A 21909-nucleotide genomic window follows, 5' to 3' on the forward strand; every position below is an offset into this window, starting at 1 on the left:
CACAAGGAAAGTCTCCCCTCTACGTGCCGTGACAAGGCGCTCCTCCCCAGCCTTTGCCTAATAAAAGCCTCCCAATCCCGCTCCCTAGTGAGTCAGTCACCTGCCCCTTTCCTTTATGCCCCTGCTCCCTTGTGCCTCTCCTGTGCACAAGCTAATAAACTTACTTTTCTACTCTTGTTTGTTGTCTATGTTGATTTCTATCCTGGGGGACAATAAGAACCCAATGTTCCGGTAACGTGATTGCAAAAAGGAATGTGGTCTTATATCATATTCACTAAAATGTCATGGTTTCTCCCAACAAAGAAAAGCTCTGGGTCATAGCTTCACTGGTGAATTCTATCACACATTTAAAAACTTAGCACCAGACCTTCTCAAACGCTTCAAAAAATTGGAGAGGAGGGGGCACTTCCTAACTCATTTCTATGAGGACAGCGTTACCGTGATATCAAAGCCAGATAGATGCTACAAAAAGAAAACTGCAGACCTGCATCTCTTTAAATATTGATACAAAATTCCTCATTAAAAAAACAAACTGAATTTAGTAGCATACTAAAAGGATTATACATCATGACCTAGCAGGATTTATTTCTGAAATGCAAGGATAGATCAACATATGAAAATCAATGTACTAAGAAATTAAGAGTAATTTACCAGTAACTATGTACTACCAAGTTAAATTATTTTCGATCATGACCAAATATAGTATAGGATTCCTGGTCCTGAAGAAATCTGCTTTTTCCTGCCTGTGCATATTTTTTGTATAGGTGCTTGTGGGTCATGTGAAATGGAAGTGCACATTGGCACAAGAATGAGATCTCTAAAGAGCAATAACATCTGGATAAAAGCACGGGCAGAAGAGGCTGTGGGTTGCAAACTGCAAAGCTTGTTGTCCTGAAGGAGATCATGTGCTTCCAGGACTCCTCACTGGTAACATCCACTCTTAAGGTTCTGACCTTCCTTATATCTTCCATCCTGGGCATTCAGTATTCCCTGGTACTTCCCTCAGCTTTCCTCAGAGACTCATCAAGTCTGCCCATACCATCAGTATCCCACTAACTGTTTCCTGGGTCACCGCCCTTCAAAATTCACACTATGTGACTGAGTGGTGTCAGATTATGTGTGGCATCTCATGACTTACTCTGCTACTCAATCTCCTCTTTGATCATAAAGTAATCCCTAAACCCACACTTCACTGGTGGATTGTCAGGCTCTGGGACACTCCAGTGGGTAGAGTCATGGTAAAGGAGCCTGATGCACCGTGAGTAAATACTCCCCTTGTGGTTCAGCCAGGCTCATCTGCTTCACTTTTCCCCATTTGGTCATTGGAGACAGAGGACCCAAGATGCAGATTAAAGGTGTGGTAGGCCAGGTGAAACCTACCCGATGAAATTGATACTTGTTTTCTCCACAGAATGTGTTGGCGATGCTCAGCTTACAGGCATCAGGAGGTTTATTTAGTTCAGTCAGAAGCTTTTGAAATTGTTTATACACATTTCCTGGCCTTTCAACCTTTAAACATTAAAAAGTGAGCTCATCTCATTCTCTGTTAATGTAAGTATTAAACCCAAATTAAATCTGTTAGATCCATACCTAAAGCTTGGGAGGTTAACAGATGACCTTCGTGCTTCTTCCCTGATATTGATGTTTTTACCTCAAATATACTTAAACATCTATTTTATGTTCAACCTTCTCTGGGAAATTCTTCCTCCTGCTCAAACCCACCCCTGTCCTTTTATTTGAACTACAGATGCATCGTCATTCTTCCATTGGATTGTCCTCTAATAGTTCAATTGAATAGGTTTAGTTTCCCAGTTAAACTTAAGTTTCTTAAAGGCAAGATTCATACGTCATTTTGAACAGCCATCGAGATGTGGTTATTGCCAAAGTGTATTGTGACCTGAAGCCCTGTCACACTCCTTGGTGGCATAGTCATGTAAGATATGATCTCTGTGATCAATGGCTCCTGCCTTGTGATGGTCAAATATTTAGTGTAAGAAAAGGGTGTATGCAAGAAATGTTTGGTGAAGACTTCCCATATATCCAGACAGAAGTTTCTAAAGCTCTCCTTTAGAATAATATACCAAACCTTTCTTTGTTTTTTAGTTTGTTTAGTTTAGAGTAGGGTTTGTCAACCATAACATTGACATTTTGGACTTTTGATATTATAATTTATAATAAGAAATATATATTCGGTCTTCACTCATTTCTGGCACAGAGCTACTAGAACCCTTGGAATTTCCTAAGTGATGAAAGCTTTAAAGATATCTTCGTTATGTTAATGAGGTGACTTTTGGACTACTCCTAAGGATGGGGGCTGGTTGTCAGGGGAACCAACCATGTGATGAGAGGGTTGGAACTTTCTGGGGAGGGGAGAAGGGATGAAGGTTGAATCAATCACCTATGGCCAATGATTTAATCAATCATGCCTATGTAATAAAGCCACCATAAAAACTCAAAAGGACAGGGCTGGAGAACTTCCAGGTTGGTGAACACATTGGGGTGCTGGGAAAGTGGTGAGGGCATGGAAGCTTCATGCTCCTTCCCACATACCTTTCCCTATGCATCTCTTCCATCTGGATGTTCACATCTCTATCCTTTATCACATCATTTAATAAACTGGTAAATGTAAGTAACTGTTTCCTTGAGTTCTGTGAGCCACTCTAGCAAATTAATTGTGCTTGAGGAGGGGTTGTGAAAATGATTGATTCAAAGCCAATAAGTCAGAAGGACAGGTGACAACCTGGACTTTCAATTAGCTTCTGAAGTGGAATGGAGACAGTCTTGTAAGACTGAGCCCTTAACTTGTGGGCTAGACACTATCTCCAGGTAGACAGTTTCAGAATTGAGTTGAATTCTTAGACATCCTGCTGGTGTCCAAGAATTGCTTGTTGGTGTGGGGAAACCCACATATACAAACATTAGAATTAGTTCCAGGAACCCAAAAAGAGGCCTTGATGATTTTTTTTGCCTTGGGGGGCTGTCCTGTGCATCACAGAATGTTTAGCAGCATCCCTGACCTGTCTCCACCAACTGCTACTAGCACACTTCAACTTCAGTTGTGACAACCCAAAATGTCTCCGTATTGCCAAATGTCCATGGGGTGCAAAATGGCCCCCAGTAGAGGAACAGTACTTTGCAGAAGGCTTAGGAAAGAAAATTTTATGAAAATGAAATTATTTTGCCTCATAAAACTAGGTCATTACTATTTTCACTAGACTGTGAACTCCTAGAGTGTAGATTCCATATTTTATTTACATTTCTTCCTTGCGTAAATCTAATATACAAATATATCACATATTAGGTACTCAATAAATGTTCCCTGATTTGAAATGGATTGTAAAATTTTGTCAAACACATTTATAGAAGATATTTCTAAGAGTTCTAATTGAGTTAAAAATCAGGAGAGTTTTTTCTTTAAAAACTTGTTTCCACCACTATGTGCTACATATCGTACATTCTCCAGAGACACATTTATAAATATGTTTCTAAGAGTGCATGGTGTATGAGGGAATAAGGGCAGTAATATTTCTGAGAAACAATTCAGCTCAGTGCTGCATGTTATACTGTCTTGAAAGACACATTTATAAGGCTGATTCTAATTGTGCTGGTCAGGTAAATACATTAGTATAGGATTATTTTTCTTCAAAACACTACATTCCAAATTCTACGATGACTGTTAAACACTCTCCAAAGACACATTTGTAAAGGATCTTTCTAGGTGTGCTAGTTCATGAGTAAACCAGAGTTGAGTTATTTCTGTGAAGCACTGTATTCAGATTTCTATGCTATATATTATACAGTCTCTAAAGTCACATTTTTAAGAAATGTTTCTAAGAGTGCTAGTTTTGTGAATGAATCAAGGTAGCATTTTTAAGGAAATCATTGTGTTCAGAACTCTGCTCTCTGTTATGTATTCGCTAAAGACTTACAAATTGAAAATGTTCCTAAGCCTGCTAAACAACAACTTTATACAAAAATCTTTTCTGATGGTGGGCTCCCACCTATAAGCAGCTTACATTCCAGAATTTCTTTGTTGTTGTTTCAAATAGAAATATTTTTCCCCATGTGTACCTGAATCATCACTATGACTGTTTAGAAATTCAACTATCTCATGGGCCAATTCTTCTGTGAAGAAGAAAATATTGTGTGTGGAGTTGCAAATATGTTGATGGGGATGTGCTGATGCGATGAGAAAGTCTTTCTCTTCCTAACTCAGGCAGCTTCCCCATCTGTTCCTAGATTCCACTCTGGTCCAAGACCTGAGATATTTAACCAGTGCGTCTCAGACTTCAGCAGGCACCAGGATGTCCTGGGAGGCATGTTAAAATGTAGATTTCCTGGTCAGAGCCCAAGAGATTCAGATTTAGCAGAAGGATATGAATCTACAACTCTTATAAATACTCCAGGGGACGCTGACAGGTGATGCTTGGACCATTCGCACATCTCTATGAAGCAGATGAGTGAAGGTCCTCCTGCTCATGTGGCCTCTCAGAAACAGTTCTTATCCCAGGGCCATCCAGGAAATAAGACTTCTTTTGTTGCTAAAGTTACACGATGAGCAGAAATAAAACTTAGTTTCAGAGGAAAACCCAATCTCTTCTGGATAAATCAACAGAGCACACAGTGGATAGAGTTTGGACAAGGGCTCAGGGTGAAGAGAAGGAGAGAGTGAGTGAAGAGATCTTGTGGGGTCCGGCAACATCAGGGAACCCAACTTCAGAGTTGCAGAAAAGGGAGGTATATGCACAAAGGATTATCTTATCTCAGCCTCTGCTATCAGTCCTGGACCTGGCACCAGGAAGACTTTTTTTACCCTTAGGTGAGGTTAGTATCCAGCAAGAAAACCCCAAGTGGAGATGTTATGCAGGGAAGGGCCATTAGCCAGCCTGCCCCTGGTGGCAGGACCTGGTGTCTTTGATGAGTAGACAAGGGCAAGTGTCAGAGTTTGGCAGTAGTCAGGGGAACTGGGGTCCAACGAGGTTCTACTACTAACACCTGTGTGACCTTGGGCCAAGCATTTCACCTGCCTGAGCCTCTGTTTCCTTCTCTTCATTAAGAGCTTAGACTTGGATGCACTAAAACATTTCCCTGCTCTCAACTTCCATCAGCCCATCATTCCATACTTCTCTCCACCTCTGTAGCTTTTCAACAGAATCACAGATCCATAGAAAGTATTGCAGGAAAATCTTAAGCATCCACGACAAGCACTGCACGCTATTTGTTGAACCTGGCACCTCAGGATGAGGGAGGGAGCAGTTCATTGGCCCCTCAAAACAGGCTCAGAGGCAGGCAGTTGTTTGATTGGGTGAAGATTCCTACCATCAACTGCTTTTCAGCCCCATGTCTGTGCTTGGGTGAGTTCTGTCTGAAGACTGAAGGAGTCCATCTTGCACTAACATTTAACATAAAAAAAATGCTACACTGAGTGACATAGTTTTCCAGTTGTCTTTTAAGTGAGGCTGAGATGAATGGCGAACACAGAGATAAGCTTGTGAAGTTCTTAGCACAGTGCTGGGCACAGGAAGGGCGCTCACCCATGGTAAAGACAAGCAGGTTCATAGAATTAGGTCATCCATCCAAAGAGATCAACAAGTGTCAGAGCCAAGTGGTGACTCAGGTGTGCCTGAATCTAGAAGCTTCTACCTGCTAGCTACAAGTTTGAGATATCAAAGCACTAAACCAAACTATCTCACAGTAATCATTGTCCAAAATATGATTTGATTTATGCTTGTTTCTCTTAATCCCATTAAGTTAATTTAAATATGATTATTTTATCAGAATTAATATGACTATTACTATAATTATTTTATAATATAATAACAACCATTTATTAGGGCTGCATATGGAGGCCAGACATTTTTGTAATTACTTTTCATCTCTTTGCGTGTATTGAGGCAGATTCTTTTATCACTCTCAGTTTACCAATGGGGTCACTGTGGCTCAGAGCAACTGCGTCTTGCCCATGTTCTCCGTACATAGAAATCTCCATCTCAGAGCCAGTTTCCTGGAAAACCGACCTGAGAAGAATACCAATGTAGCCAGACCCATTCATAAAACTACTATTGACAGGCAATGTGTTGGGAATGCAAAACTGAATAAAGCATAGCCCTCGGGTAAGCCAGAGGGAAGAGAGACATCAAAACAAACCACTGCAGTATGCAGGGCAGTGTGATATGTGCACTAACAGAAGTGAAAGCAAAATGTAGAGAAGGGAGTTGTTTGGATGGGATGAAGAAGAGAAGACATCTGTTCAAGGTTCGAAGGATGAGTAGGAGCGCAAGAAATGGGTAAGTCTGGGAGGGGTCCAATACAGCAGAGGGAGGAGATATGCAGGTTGTGTCTTTGGAACAACATGTAATTCCATTTCACTAAAGCAAAAAAATGCAGGAAGGGGCACTCAGGTGGGAAATGAGATTAGGAAGGGAAAATTTCCCAGTGATGAGGGCCTCCTGTGCCATGATGAAGGGGCTGAGAAGAGTTTGAAGGGTTTTAAGCAGGTGAGTGAGTGATTACCAGATTTGTATTTCAGGATGATAACTACGGATGTTTTTTTTGAGGATGGAAAGCAGGAGGCCCTAATGGGGAGATTTGCAATAGTCTGAGTAAGAGATTATGAAGGGATAGACAATAAGAGAAATTCCAGAAATAGGTAAGAAGCAAAAATTATAAAGTTTGGTAATTGATAGGGGAGGTAGAGGAAAGAAAGGAATTTAGGATGACTCACACATTTCTGACTCAGGGAGCAGGACTTAGTGATGGTGCCATTCACTCACAGGCTCAGTTTGAGAATATTTGAGATCAGCTTTTCAGGGAACATCAAAGGTGTAGATAGTTTGTTTTGTTGGTGTGGAGTCTGGTGAGGTAAGCGGGTTACAGACACAAATTTTCATGTCATCTATTCAGGTGGTTGTTAAAATAATGTGAGTGGTTGAGGTCATTTTGGGAGATGTGATATAATAATAAGGGAACAAAGGACGGAAACTAGGAGAAAATCAGGTGGTGGAAAGGGGAAGAGGAATTGGGTTAGGGCACTGAGAAGGATGAGAGCGGAGAAGGGAAAACCAGGGGAGAACGGCCAGCATGTTAAATGCAGCACACATGCACAGCGCAGTGGTGCCTGCTTCTGTTTCAGTAGCCCTCACACTCTTCAGAATTACTCAATCTCAAAGAGCTTTCATTTATGTGCATTTCTCTAATGATATTCACCGTATTAGAAATTTAAACTGAAAAATTTTAAGTATATTTTCTAAGATACATAACATCTTAACAATAAAATAACAATAATGAAATCATTACATGCTAATATAAATAACATTTTTATGAAAAAAGAGATGTTTTCAAAACAAAAAATTAGTGTTAAAAGAAGCATTTTCTTGCATTTTTGCAAACCTCTTTGACGTCTGGTTTAATACAATTAATGTCTGGCTAGATATATATATCTGCATGTGCATTCAATCGGTTATAGTACGTTGTTTTGATTGAAGTGTATGAAGAAAATCTGGCCTCACAGAGGTGGGTAGCTGGAAAATAAAGGGGAATTTTCAAGGGCTTTTTAATTAACTGTGATTTTAGTTTACATTTCCCTGATGACTAATGATATTGAACATCTTTTCGTCTGCTTATTTGTCATCTGTATATCCTCTTCAGTAAAATTTTTGTTTCATGTCCATTTTCTGATGGAATTGTTTGGGGTTTTCACTGCTGAGTTTTGAGGATTTTTTAAAAAAAATACATTCTAGGTATTAGTCTTTTGTTGGATACGTGGTTTGGAAACACTTTCTCAGAGTCTGTAATCTGTCTTTTCATCCCCTTCACAGGGTCTCTGGCAGATCAAAAGTGTCCAGTTTGGACAAGATCCAGTGTATCAATTTTTCCTTTTACGGCTCTTGTTTCTTGTCTTAAGTCTAAGACCTCTTCCTCCTAGCTCTAGAGCCTGAACAATATTTTTCTTCTTTTTCTTAAAGTCTTCTAGTTTTACACTTTACATTCAGTGCATAATCCATTTTAAATTTATTTTTATATATGGTGTTAAGTTTAGATCTTGGTTCTCTTTTTGCGTAAGAATTTCCAGTTGCCCCAGCATGAACTGTTGAAAGGCTATTCTTCTTCCATTGAATATCTTTTGCTCTTTTGTCAGAAATCAGTTGAACCTTGTAGTGTAAGTGTTTGTCTTTAAGCTTTGGATTGCGAAGGCATCCTTTTCAAGACATCTATCTTGAATAAACATGTTGCCAACTGAAGGACACATCTAGTAGCAAAATAACCAGAGAAGGAATAAGGCCGCCCCCACCAATGAAGCTGCCTCTTTCAGAAAGCCCTGAGTAACCTAGACAACTGACAACTTGAGTGACCCCGCTTCTCCCTTTCCAGGCCCTAAATTCCCACTCTTATCCTTTAAATTAGCCAATAAAGAGTGAACACCCCACCCTCAGACCATAACCAAGGCAAAGCCCCAAGTCCATACTCTCTCTCTACCTGAAACCTTGCTGTGTGCCCATTGGGCATGTCACTCCAGGACTCCTCAAGAATTAATCTGGTTCCTCAAAGTTCCCTGATAGTTTTCTGAAGTGAGCCCTGCAATCATGATAAGAACTACAAGGGCCAGTCCAGCCACAGCATCACTATCAATAGACTGGGACTGACACAACAAGCTGATTTATGTGAATGAGTCTATTTTGGGGTTCTCTATCCTGTTCCATTGATCTATCCCTTTGCCAGTGCTATACATCTTTATGATGTTGAGTTTTCCAATCCATGAACACAGGGTATCTCTCTGTTTATTTAGGTCTTTTCTTTCGTTCATCATAATTTTGCAATTTTCAGCATACAGATTCTATATATACTTTTTTGGTTTTTTTGTTTTTTGCTGAGAAAGATTTGCCCAGAGCTAACATCCATTGGCAATCTTCCCCTTTTTATATTTTTTGCTGAGGAAGATTAGCCCTGAGCTAACTTCTGTGCCAATTTTCCTCTATTTTGTATGTGGGTTGCTGCTACAGTATGGCTGATGAGTGGTGTGGGTCCACGCATGGGATCAGAACCCACAAACCTGGCCACCAAAGTGGAGTATGCGGAACTTTAAGCACTCAGCCACAGGGCTGACCCCTATACATACGTTTTTTTTCCTATACATACTTTTTAAAGTGTATATCTTAAGTATTTTATTTTCTTTGAGCAATCACAAGTGATACATGTGTTTTAAATTTTGGTTTTCATGTGCTCGTTGTTAGTATAGAGAAATGTGGTTGATTTTTACGTGTTGATCTTGTATCCTACAGCCTTGCTGAACTCACTCAATTACAGGAATTCTTTTTGAGATTCCTTGGGATTTTCTATATAGATACTCATGTCATCTGAAAATAGGGGCAATTTTATTCCTTCTGTTCCACTATATTTGTCATTCTTTTTTCTTGCCTTATTGTAGTGGCTAGAATTTCTAGGACTATGTTGAGTAAGAGTGGTAAGAGGGACATCTTTTCCTTGTTCCTAATTTTAGGGGAAAGATTTAAGTCTCTCACCATTAAGTTTAATGTTAGCTGTAGTTTCTTTGTATGTGCTTTTTATCAAGTTGAGGCAATTTGCCTCTATTCCCGTTTTGCTGCAAGAGTTTTATCACGTATGGGTATTGGATTTTGTTAAGTGTTTTCTGAATCTTTTGCTACATGCATATGATTTTTCTTCTTTAAACTTTTGGTGTAGTGGAGATCTTTGAATATTGAAACAATTTTTCATACCTGGAATAAATTCCCCTTGGTAAAGGTATATAATTCTTTGTACACATTATTGGATTTGAGCTGCTAATGTATATTTTTTTAAATAACTCCATTACACTGATCTTCTTCCTTTTTTTTTTTTTAAGATTGGCCCTGAGCTAACATCTGATGCCAATCTTCCTCTATTTGTTTTTCTCCTTGAAAGCCCCAGTACATAGTTGTATATCCTAGCTGTAAGTCATTCTAGGTCGTCTATGTGGGATGCTGCCACAGCATGGCTTGATGAGTGGCATGTAGGTCTGCACCCAGCATCTGAACTGGCAAACCCCAGGCTACCAAAGCGGAGTGCACGAACTTAACTGCTTGGCCATGGGGCCAGCCCATGCTAATATTTTGTTGAGGGTTTTTGCATTTATATTCATGAAAGTTATTGATCTGTAGTTTTTAGATTTTTTATGCAGTCTTTGATTTTGGTAACAGTGTAATGCTGGCCTCATATAATGAATTGGGAAGTGTTCTTCCTCTTCTATTTTCCACAAGAGATTGTGTCAAGTTAGCTTTAATTTTTCTTTAAATACCTTGTAATATTTTATGAAACCATTTGGACCTGGAGATACAATGGTTATAGAACAATTCAGATGATCTATTTTGTCTTAGTTTACTAGCTTGTGGTTATTGTGGAATTGGATTATTTTTTCTAAATTGTCACAAACATCAATATAAAGTTGTTTGTGGTGTTCCTTTATTACACCTTAATAGCTGTAGGATCTGTTTAATATCTCATTTCATTATTGATATTGGTTATTTGTGTTCTCTCTTTTTGTTTCTGTTATTCTTGCAAGAGATTTTATCAATCTTACTTTTTTTAAAGAATCAGCTTTTATTTTCACTGATTTTCTCTATTGTTTCTTAGTCTCAGTTTCTTTGAGTTCTACTTTTGTCTTTGTTATTATTTCTTTCTGTTTGTTTGCTTTGGATTTATTTTTCTCATCTTTTTCTAGTTTCTTGGCATGTGAACTTAGATGATTGATTTGATACCTTTTCTCTTTTCTAATATAAGTACTTAGTACTATATATTTCCCTTAAAGTGCTGTAATTACCTTAAATGTGAATGTTCTAAATACACCAATCAAAAGACAGAGATTGGTAGAGTAGATTAAAAAAACCCTGACAATTATATGTTGTTTACAAATGACTCACTTCAGATTCAACAGCAAAAGTAGGTTTGAAAGTAAAATAATGGAAAAAAGATATACCATGCAAAAATTAATCAAAAATAAGCAAGAGTGGCTGTAATAATACCAGATAAAGTAGATTTAAGAGCAAAGAAAACTAGAGATATCAGGAAGACATAACAATCCTAAATGTATGCACCAAACAATAGAGCCTTAAAAGGCTTGAAGCAAAAACTTATAGAGCTGAAAGAAAAAATAGACAAATCCACATTTACACCTGAGGACTTCAACATCCCCCACTGAACAAGTGATACAGTGTTGATTAAACAGAAATTAGCAAGAATATAGAAGGCCTAAATAACAAAATCTGCCAAGAAAATCCAAGTGATATACATAAAATGATCCATCAAACAACAGCAGGATACACATTTTTTTCAAGCTTTCATGGAACCCATACCAAAATAGACAATATCCTGCACCATGAAACACAACTCAACAAATTTAAAAGAATTTAAATGCAGTGTATGTTCTCTGATCTTAAAGGAATAAAACCAGAAATCAATAATAGAAATACAATAGGAAAATCTCCAAGCACTTTTAAATTAAACAACACATTTCTAAGCAATCCATGGGTGAAAGAAAAAGTCTCAAAAGAAATTCAAAAGAAATACAAGCATATCTCGGAAATATTGCCGACTCGGTTCCAGACCACCAAAATAAATTGAATATCACAATAAAGTGAGGCATACAATTTTTTTGGTTTCTCAGTGCATACAAGAGTTACATTTACCCTATACTGTAGTCTACTAAGCGTGCAATAGCATTATGTCTAAAAAAACAGTGGACTTACAGTATTTTAAAATAAAATTAGCAAGGAGAAGGATATCTATCATATGTCCCCAAATTTCTCTTATTTCCATTGTTATTTCTTCTGGATGAGCCAAGATTTCTTCTTTTATCATTTTCTCTTTGAAGAACGTCCTTTAGCCACTCTTTTCTCTTTTTTTTTTGAGGAAGATTAGCCCTGAGCTAACTACTGCCAATCTTGCTCTTTTTGCTGAGGAAGACTGGCCCTGAGCTAACATCCATGCCCATCTTCCTCTACGTTATACGTGGGACGCCTACCACAGCATGGCTTGCCAAGTGGTGCCATGTCCGCACCTGGGATCCGAACAGGTGAACCCCAGGCCGCCGAGAAGCTGAACGTGCGAACTTGATTGCTGTGCCATCGGGCTGGCCCCCTTAGCCACTCTTTAAGGATAGGTCTGCTAGTGACAAATTCTCTTACTTCACCTTTGTCTGAGAATGTCTATTTGTCTTCCATTTCTGCAGTTTTCTGGGATATGGAACTAATAGTTGGTAGTTCTTTTCTTTCAGCACTTGAAAAAGGCGTGCTGCTCCCCCCTGGTCTCCATGGTTTCAGGTGAGAAATCTGCTGTCATTCAAATGAGTGTTTTCCTACAGCTAGTGTCGTTTTTTCTCTGGCTGATTTCAAGGGTTTTCTTTTTTTTCTTTTGCTTTACTTTTCAGAATTTAATTTTTATGTGTCTTCACATGTATTTCTTTGTGTTTATCTTATTTGGGATTTATTCAGTTTTTTTTACTCAGTAGGTTTATATCTTGCAAAATATGGGAAGCATTTAGCCATTATTTCTTAGAATGTTCTTTCATCTCTACTGTCCTTGTTCTCTCCCTCTGTGACTCTGATGACACAAATATTGGTTCTTATGTTATTGTCCCATTGGTTCCTGAAATTTGTTAATTTTTTTTCAGTTTATTTTCTGTTGGTAAATTGTGTAAATTCTATAAATCTGTTCAAATGGGTAAATTCTATTATTCTCTCCTTAAGTCCACTGACCCTATCCTGCGTCTTCTCCACTCGAACACTGAGCCTGTCCAGAAAGCTCTTTATTTTTGTTGTTGCATTTAAAAAATTTAAAATTTCCCTTTGGTTCTTTTATAATTTCCATTTCTTTGTTGAAATTTTCTATTTTTTCATTTGTTTCAAAAGAATTGGAATTGCTTGCTGAAGCATTTATATGATGGCTGATTTAAAATCCTTGTCAGACAATTCCAACACCTGATTCATCCGATGCTGCTGTCAGTTGATCGCTTTTTCTCATTCAGTTTTTATGTTTCTGGTTATTGGTATAACAGGTGTCTTGTTTTTAAATAATATCATAGATATTTTGACTATTATGTTAGGAAAGTCCGGGTCCTATTTAAGTCTTTTATTATAGCAGGCAGTCATCCTATTTAGATTTAGCACACAGGCCCTGGCCTAATTTTGTGGGCTGTGGTTTCAACGAAAATTTTATTTTCAGAGCTTTTGCTTTGCTATTTTGTTCTGCTTGATGCCTGTTGCAGCTGGGTGTCCCAATAGTCATGACTGGTGCCACCTGAGAGGGTGAAAGGAGATTCCCTAGGCAGGGCCACCTGGTGTCTCTGGGATGGGAGAAAGGAATCTCTGAATCCTATAGGATCATTCTATAGGGATGAAGGGCACTTCCCAGGCCTGGCCATTTGTTGTGGCAAGATCTTCCTTGCTGGTGCTCCCTGGCTATCTGGTGTCTTTGAAACAGGAGGTGAGTCACAAGCCCCATGGAGAAGAAGCACACTTTACCTAGATTGTTATTGTTTGCAGAGCTCCCAGTCAATCCTCATACTAGGGGTTCATCTGATGTTGTCAGAGGGACTCCTGTTCAATCAGGATGAAGAATGAGCCTATGTGGGCTGCTTTCTATTGTTAGGTTGGGGGTGAGGAATTGCTGGGTGTGGGTACATCATCAGCAGAATGGAGGGTTATAAGATGCTTTGCTGTTGTGCTGTTCCTTCAGTCCTGGGGTCACAAACTAGCTTGCTTTTTTCTTAGCAACTTTCAGAGTGTTCCTTTGGTTGTCTCTCCTCAGAGGGAGAGGTTATTATTTTTGGAGTATGCTGATCTATTTCAACGAGAAAGCCTATAGGATATTCCCCAGAATTTTGTACAGGGCTTCTTTGGTTGGACATAGGCAGCAGTTAAAAGAAAGGATTATTCAGACATCAACAGGTAAAGAGCTCTAATGGTCAAGGTGGAGATTGACTACTAACTGGTTCTAGTCTTAGTTGGACCCTAACCGAATATGTCAATTCTACACTTTCTTTTTTCTTTCTTCTGTAAGATGAGCAGTTTGGTCTAACTAAATTTTGGGGTCTCTTCCAGCTCTCATCTGTATAAGCTGAAATCTATCCTTTTTGTGTTTTGTTAAATGAGGGTGATGTGCCAGGTTTCCTCCAAAATTTCTCCCAGCGGTTCAGGCATTTGGGTTTGGGAAGACAGGACATGGAGACCAGTTCAGGTATATCTCTTTACACCACAACCACAGTTTGATCATTTGTTCATTAATTATTTATTTGTTCATTTGGTTCATGATCATTAATGAATCAAGTACGTTTTGTATGCTTACTTTGTGCCACTTTTGTCCTAGGTTCCATAAAAAATAAGAAGTAAAACAAGACAGATTCTACCCTCATGTTTCTCAGCCACTTATCTGGCAATATCTTCCAGTAAACAAACGTTAAATAATGTGAATAAGTAACCTGAGAGGCTAAGACGTAGAATGTGATTAGACTCACCGGACAAGGCAGGTGAAGGTGCCTCGGGAGTCTGAGACCTGCAAGCACAATAAATCTCAAAGCTTTAGCACTCTTTGGCCCCCATGAGCGTGCTCCGGTGATCCTGCAAGCTTTTGTTCCTTAATGAGTTCAAACATGAACTACAAGTGCTGTCACCACCTCTATTCATTGTGCTGTGTAATTGCAAGAAATAATTGTAGTTTGCCACTTCCCTATGAAGCAATTGTTTGGGCAACAGTCTTCTGACATTTTGTACCCAGGATGGTTACAGAGTCTCAGGATTGTGCTTTCTAGACTCTCTTACTTGGTTAATAACACAGTATCTCATTTCCTCAAAGCTATGGGCTGGCACTATAACCTCTGAGAAGCAGGTAATCACACAGCCCTTGGCTCCAGCATCATAGACTCCTAGAACTAAAAAGGACCTTAGAAGTAAAGTCAGCAGCAAGCATAAATTACAAAACATACTGAAAGGGTGAAAAATACACAAGAAAATTAAACATTTAGCAAAACAAACAGCAAGGTAAGTTCTTTAGGAGATCTGCTGAGCTGCAGCCACTGTGTGGAAGCCACCTCCTGGCCTCAGAGATGGGGCAAAGTACCAGGACAGGGAAGTGACTCCAGAAAATAATTTGATCTGTTTGATTTGCAAGTAAAGAAAAGAAGGCCAAGAGGATTTTCTCAAGATTGCCGAGAAAACAAGACGAGTTATTTGACCTCAATCTGAGGGACATGAGGGACATGGTCTCTATCTCCCAGAACCCCTCTGGAGCCTGTGGTCCAACTGTTCCTTTCCTCTTCTCCTTCAGCTCTCCCATCTTCTTCCTTGTCTTCCCTCCCCCCATTTATTTATTTATTTATTGAGGAAGATTAGCCCTGAGCTAACTACAGCCAATCCTCCTCATTTTCTGCTGAGGAAGACTGGCCCTGAGCTAACATCCATGCCCATCTTCCTCTACTTTATACGTGGGACGCCTACCACAGCATGGCTTTTGCCAAGCAGTGCCATGTCCACACCCAGGATCCGAACTGGAGAACCGCAGGCCACCAAGAAGCAGAACATTTGAACTTAACCGCTGTGCCACCGGGCCGCTCCCCCTCTAGATTCTTCCACATTGACTTCTAGCTCCTTTCACTTGTTTTTCTTTGGTATATTGCAGAAATTTTTAATATCCTTACACTTATTAAATCGAGTACTCTATTTTGACTCTTTATTTTATTTTATAAGTGGATATGTTGAATATTTTTATTTTTCTCTCTAAAAAAGAGCTCGTTAATTGAATTGCTTAGTGACCCTACATTTACTCTATGATTTGGATCCAACTTCCCTGCACCCTGTCCCCCCCACCCCCCAAAAGGACCTCTTTCTTTCCCTGCTCCAGGTGATCCCTCTTGGATCCTAGCCCTGGAAAAATTTCTTTTCTTTTCTTTTTAATTCTCTAATAAGCCTCTGTGGTATACACAAACCTCAGACAATAGCAGCAATATGGTTCACTCTTTTCGGCTCTCAGCATTACTCAGAACACAGGCGGAAAATCTAAAAATAACAACAGAACTCACAGCGACTCCCAAGTGTGAACCTGTGTGTTCTCCGGGTGAGCCTTCCTTTGGGAAGCTGGACTTTGCCTCCGCCTCCCCCTAGCACACATGCTGTGGAATGCAGTCTCCAAGGAACACAGAAAGAGAGGGCGGTGCCAAGCGAGGGTGGAGGGTTGAGGTTTTTTGAGAGATTGAGAAACCCAGGAAGCTGATTAGCCCCAGAAAGTCAAACTAGAAAGCATGTTGTCATTGCAGGGCCAGTAGCTGTCAGAGGAGGGGACTGATGGGGTTCCATAGATTGAGGATGAAGAAGGATCTTAAGCATTCATAAAATCCAAGAGAATAAAACTGACAACTGCTTCTGAGATACCAGCATGTTCTTGAATCTCTTCTGTCACCAAATTTGTATCCCTCAGTACATATATAGATAACATTTTCTTTAAATAATCTATTTATTCTTCCATTATCTACAATTTGTTGAAAGAATAAAGTCCAAAGTCAGAAAAAGAAAAAAGAAAAAAAAAAAAAGAGATACTGAGATGTGAGATATTCCTAGTTTTGGCACCAATGGGTGTTCCATTTTATTTCAGACCCAATCTCCCCCAGCTCTAACCAAAACATAGGCAGAAAGTCAGCTGAGTGAGATACTTCAGTTTCAAGACAGAAGCTGCTGGGTCTGTAGATCACAAGAGACGTGTTTTCTAGGATAAAGGATAATTAGCAGCAGACATTAGGCAGTTGTGGAAGAAAGAACTCATCTTTACAGTCAATGAAGACGTTGCACTGAAATCTGAATTACAGATAGAAACTCAGAATTTCTTGTAATTCGTAAGTAATAAGGGCTCTGTAGTATTATTTTTATTGTTCATTTAATTTTTGTAACATGAGCATTGGGAGCCATCTAGACTAAGGGTGGAGGAACATTTGCATAATCTGGGTATCTCAATAAGATCAATCTGGCTGAGCTCAGCCCACCCCACCTATTCCCACCCGGTCTCTGCAGGAAACATCCCTGACTGCAGGGGCTCTGTGGTCTTCCCTGTGCTGTGCAGCATGCTTGGACAGTGCCTGGCAAGTGGTAGTGCTCCATGAATATTGGTCGAATATCCAACTAAGGTTCTTTGACAAATTCCTAGTGAGGAAGAATTAGAAACGAAGGCTGGGAACACCTATCCATCACTCCTCCTTTATTGCATAGCATCATATGTGCCAACTGAACAAGTTCGTTCTGCAGAATGATATCAGCTAATCCTTGGCACCGCTCATAAAGTTCCAAGTTACAGGATTTTATAGTAGATAATTGAACCGGGTGCATCTCCCCTAATGACTGCAGCCAAGATTCTGATAGAAAAGACAGAACATGAAAGCAGGGTCCCTTAACAAGGTCTCTTGTTTTATGAATCAATTATGCTTTCCATTGGCATAGAGCTAAACACTACGGGGCTGAGAAGCAAACTAAAATGTCTGCTTTTTTTCAGTAACTTTTAATTTATTTCGTCTTTTTACTTATCAGTTGCTGAGTAGCAAATGACCTCAAAACTAAGTGGATTAAAATAACCATTTTATTTGCTTACAGTTATGTGGGCCAGGGATCCAAATAGGGCACTGTGGAGATGGCTTGTCTCTGCTCTGCATGGTATCTGCTGGGGCTGCAAAGTTCGAGATGACTCCTTCACTCACATGTCTGGTGCTTCTGCTAGGATGTCTGAAATGGCTTGGAGCTGGCTGTGATGGCTCAACTGGAGCAAATGTCTGGGCCTGGGATTTTGTAGTTGACTGGGTTCTTTGACTCTTCTCTGTGATCTCAGGGCGTCTTTCTCTCCACTTGACCCCTCCATGTCCCTCCACTTGGTCTCTCCAGAAACGTAGTGGGACTTTTTATATGGCAGGTAAAGAGTAAAGGCTCCTAAAAGCACAGAAGTCCAAGCTACCAGGTCTGCTTAAGGCTTATGCCCATTAGAGCCGCAGCACTGCAATTTTTTAAAAATTGTTAGTTTTACCAAAATTTGTACAGAAAGTACACAGGGTTCCCATATACATCCCCCTTCCCCCAGAGTTTCCCCTATTATTAACATCTTGCATTAGTGCAATATATTTGTTACATCAATGAAATCATGTTGATACATATTATTAACTGAAGTCTGTAGTTTACATTAGAGTTCACCCTGTGTTATATGGTTCTAAAGGCTTTGGCAAACGCATAACGTCATGTAGCGACCATTATAGTATCCTACAGAAAGAGTCACTGTGTGACAGTCCTCTGTTCTCCACCTGTTTATCTTTCCCCCCTACTAACCTCTGGAAACCGCTGATCTTTTTATTCTCTCTATAGTTTTGCCTTTTTCAAAATGTCGTGTAGTTGGAATCATACAAACTTTCAGATTGGATTCTTTCACTTAATATGCATTTAAGTTTCCTCCATGTCTTTTCATGGCTCGATAGCTCATTTGTTTTTAGCACTGAATAATATTCCATTGTATGGATGTACCACAGTTTGTTTATCCACTCACTTATTAAAGGGCATATTTGTTGCTTCAATTTTTGACAATTATGAATACAGCTTCTATAACACTTATGTGTAGGTGTTTATGTGGACATGTTTTTATTCATTTGGGTAAATACCAAGGAGAACGATTGGTGCCTTGCATGGTAACACCATGTTTAGCTATGTTAAAAAACTGCCAAACTGTCTTACAAAGTGGTTGTATCATTTTGCATTCCCAAGAACAAGTGAGAGCTCTTGTTGCACTATATTCTCACCAGCATTTGGTGTTGTCAGTGCTTTGGATTTTTGCCATTCTGATAGATGTGTAGTGGTATCTCGTTATTGTCTTAATTTGTAATTCCTTAATGGCATGTAATGTTGATTACCTTTCCATATGCTTATTTGTTATGTGTATATCTACTTTGGTGAGATATCTGTTCAGATCTTTTGCCCACTTTTTAATTGAGTTGTTTGTGTTTTTAATGTTGAGTTTTAAGTGTTCTTTGTATATTTTGGATACAAATCCTTTATCAAATGTGTGTTTTATAAATATTTTTTTCCTAGTCTGTGAGATTGTCTTTTCATTCTCTTAACAATGTCTTTTGCAGGGCTGAAGTTTTAAATTTTAATGAAATCCAACTTATCAATTTTTTCTTTCTTGGATCATGGTTTTGGTATTATATCTAAAAACTCACTGTTAAACCCAAGTTCACCTCAATTTTTTCCTATACTATTTTCTAGAAACTTTATAGCTTTGATTTTATATTTAAGTCTATGGTGAATTTTGGGTTAATTTCTGTGAGAAGTGTAAGGTTATTGTCTAAATTCATTTTTTAAAATGTGATTGTCCAGTTATTCCAGCATCGTTTGTGGAAAAGACTATTCTTTCTCCATTAAGTTGCTTTTGCTCCTTTGTCAAAGATCAGTTGATTTCGATTTGTCTATTTCTGGGATCTCTATTCTGTTCCATTGATCTATGTGACTATTCATTCACCATTAACACATTGTTTTAATTACTGTATTTTTTTTTTAAGATTTTATTTTTTTTCCTTTTTCTCCTCAAGGCCCCCGGTACACAGTTGTATATTCTTTGCTGTGGGTCCTTCCAGTTGTGGCATGTGGGACGCCGCCCCAGCGTGGCTCTGATGAGCAGTGCCATGTCCACACCCAGGACTTGAACCAACGAAACACTGGGCCGCCTGTTGCGGAGCGCGTGAACTTAACCACTCGGCCACGTGGCCAGCCCCTAATTACTGTAGTTTTATAGTAAGTTTTGAAGGCAGATAATGCCAGTCCTCTACCAAAGAAGACTTTGTTTTCTTCTTCAATATTGTGCTGGGGATATGTTGCTTAAGGGTACAAACTGGGAACTAGGAGATAAATAAGTCCTGGAGAGCTAACGTGCAACATAATGATTATAGTCAACAATACTGTATTACAAATTTCAAAGTTGCTAAGAGACTAGATCTTAATTTTTCCCACAACAAAAAACAAGTAATAATTATATGACATGTTAGCTAAAGCTATGTGATAATCTTATTGCAATATATAAACATGTCGAATCAACACATTGTGCACTTTAAACATACACAATGTTATAGGTCAATTATATTTCAATTAAAAAAATAAAAAACAAGCTTCCTATATCTATATTCTTATACTAAAAAAAATATCATGTTGGTTATTCTGGGTCTTTTGTGTCTCTACGTAAACTTTAGAATCAGTTTGCAGATGTCCACAAAGTAACTTGCTGGGATTTTGATTGAGAATGCTTTGAATCTATAGATTAAGTGGGAAAAACTGACATGTTAACAATATGGAGTCTTTTTATCCATGAACATGAATATCTCTCCATTTATTTAGATGTTTTATTTCTTTCATTGAAATGTTGTAATTTTCCTCATATGGGTCCTATACATATTTTGTTAGATTTATATCTAAGTATTTCACTTTTGGGGGTGCCAATGTCAGTTGGTGCTGTGTTTTTTATTTCAAATTCCAATTGTTCATTGCTTGTATATAGGAAAGCAAGAATTGATTTTTATATATTAGGAAAACATCATTTTTTTGACACATTCTAATGTTTAAAGCAAGTTATGGGGGGTAGACTGTATAAGGCATGAATATTGAGAGGTTCATTAGGGGCCCCCAATGTAAAAGATCACCACATTGGAGACGGAATTTCAGCTCATGGGCTACTAGAGAACCACAGGAGCCCCCTTCCATTCAAGTACAGGTGGAGTTCTACAGGAAATATTTGAAGTCGCTTTCTAGTGTGCGTAGAGGGTGGCTTTGCGGATGAGTCCACACAGACCAGTGCCGAGGCACAAACCCTCTCTGGTTGCGAGGAACCGGGATTTGCAATATATTTCCCTGGTTCTTCTTGACTGTGTCAGGGGTGACTTTCTCCTGTTTTGTAAATCCTGCCTGAAAGATCATTATTTTAAAAATTAACACCAAGCCTAATACCCTTTGCAGATGTTTTTAAACTAATTACTTTGAAGAAGAAGAATAATGTAGGACAAAAATCAATCTATTCTATTGCAAGAATTATTATATAGATAGAGCGTAATCAAGACTGTGTGGTATTGGTAAAGGGATGGTCACAAAGATACATGGAATAGAACTGAGAATCCAGAAATAGGCCCACATAAATATGCTTAGTAGATTTTTGACAAAGCTGCAGAAGCAATTCAATGGAGAAAGGACAGCTTTTTCAATAAATGGTGATGGAGAAATTGGACATGGATAGATTCCTATTCCCGTCAAAAAAAAAAAAGAAAGAAAAAAGAAAAAAAAGAACCTTGACCTAAACCTCATAGAAAAGTTAGTTCAAAACGGATCACAGTGTTAAACGTAAATGTAAAACTATAAAACTTTTAGCAAAAAGATAGGAGAAAATATTTGGCATCTAGGGCTAAGCAAAGAACAATTAGACTTGACCACAAAAGTATAATCCACAAAAGAAAAAACTGATAAATTCGACCTCTTCGAAATTAAAAACTTTTGCTCCGTGAAAGCCCCTGTGAAGAGGATGAAGACAAGGTCCCCAACAAAGTATTAGTATAATAGCTAGAATATATAAAGACTTCTCAAAACTCAACTTAGAAAACAAACCATCCAACTAGAAAATGGGCCAAGAGATGAAGAGAGATTTCAAGAAAGAGCATATACAGATGACAAATAAGCACAGGGAAAGATGTTCCATGTCATTAATTGTTAGGGAAATGCAAACTAATGCTACAATTAGGTATCACTGTTCACCTATCAGGATGGCTAAAATAAAAAATAGCGACAACACCAAATACTGGTAAGGATGTGGAGAACTAGAGCACTTATACATTGCTGGTGGAAGGCAAAATGGTACAGCCCTCTTGAAAAA

At 38.8% G+C, this 21909-nt stretch overlaps 1 protein-coding gene across 6 annotated transcripts in view; it reads right to left on the reverse strand.

Moving 5' to 3' along the window:
* Positions 1 to 16193, reverse strand: part of LOC103545418 (serpin B3-like) — a 63901-nt gene extending 47708 nt beyond the window's left edge. For 2 of the 6 annotated variants that reach the window (XM_070627823.1, XM_070627820.1), the window contains exon 1: positions 16064 to 16178. The gene's annotated coding sequence lies outside the window, so the exon portion shown is untranslated. Of the gene's footprint in view, positions 1 to 16063 lie in introns of all 6 variants that reach the window. The other 4 variants (XM_070627819.1, XM_070627818.1, XM_070627816.1 and 1 more) reach the window with 3 other exon arrangements.
* Positions 16194 to 21909: the final 5716 nt, after the last annotated feature.

Source organism: Equus przewalskii, chromosome 7 (genome assembly GCF_037783145.1).
Source record: "Equus przewalskii isolate Varuska chromosome 7, EquPr2, whole genome shotgun sequence".
Lineage (NCBI taxonomy): Eukaryota > Metazoa > Chordata > Mammalia > Perissodactyla > Equidae > Equus > Equus przewalskii.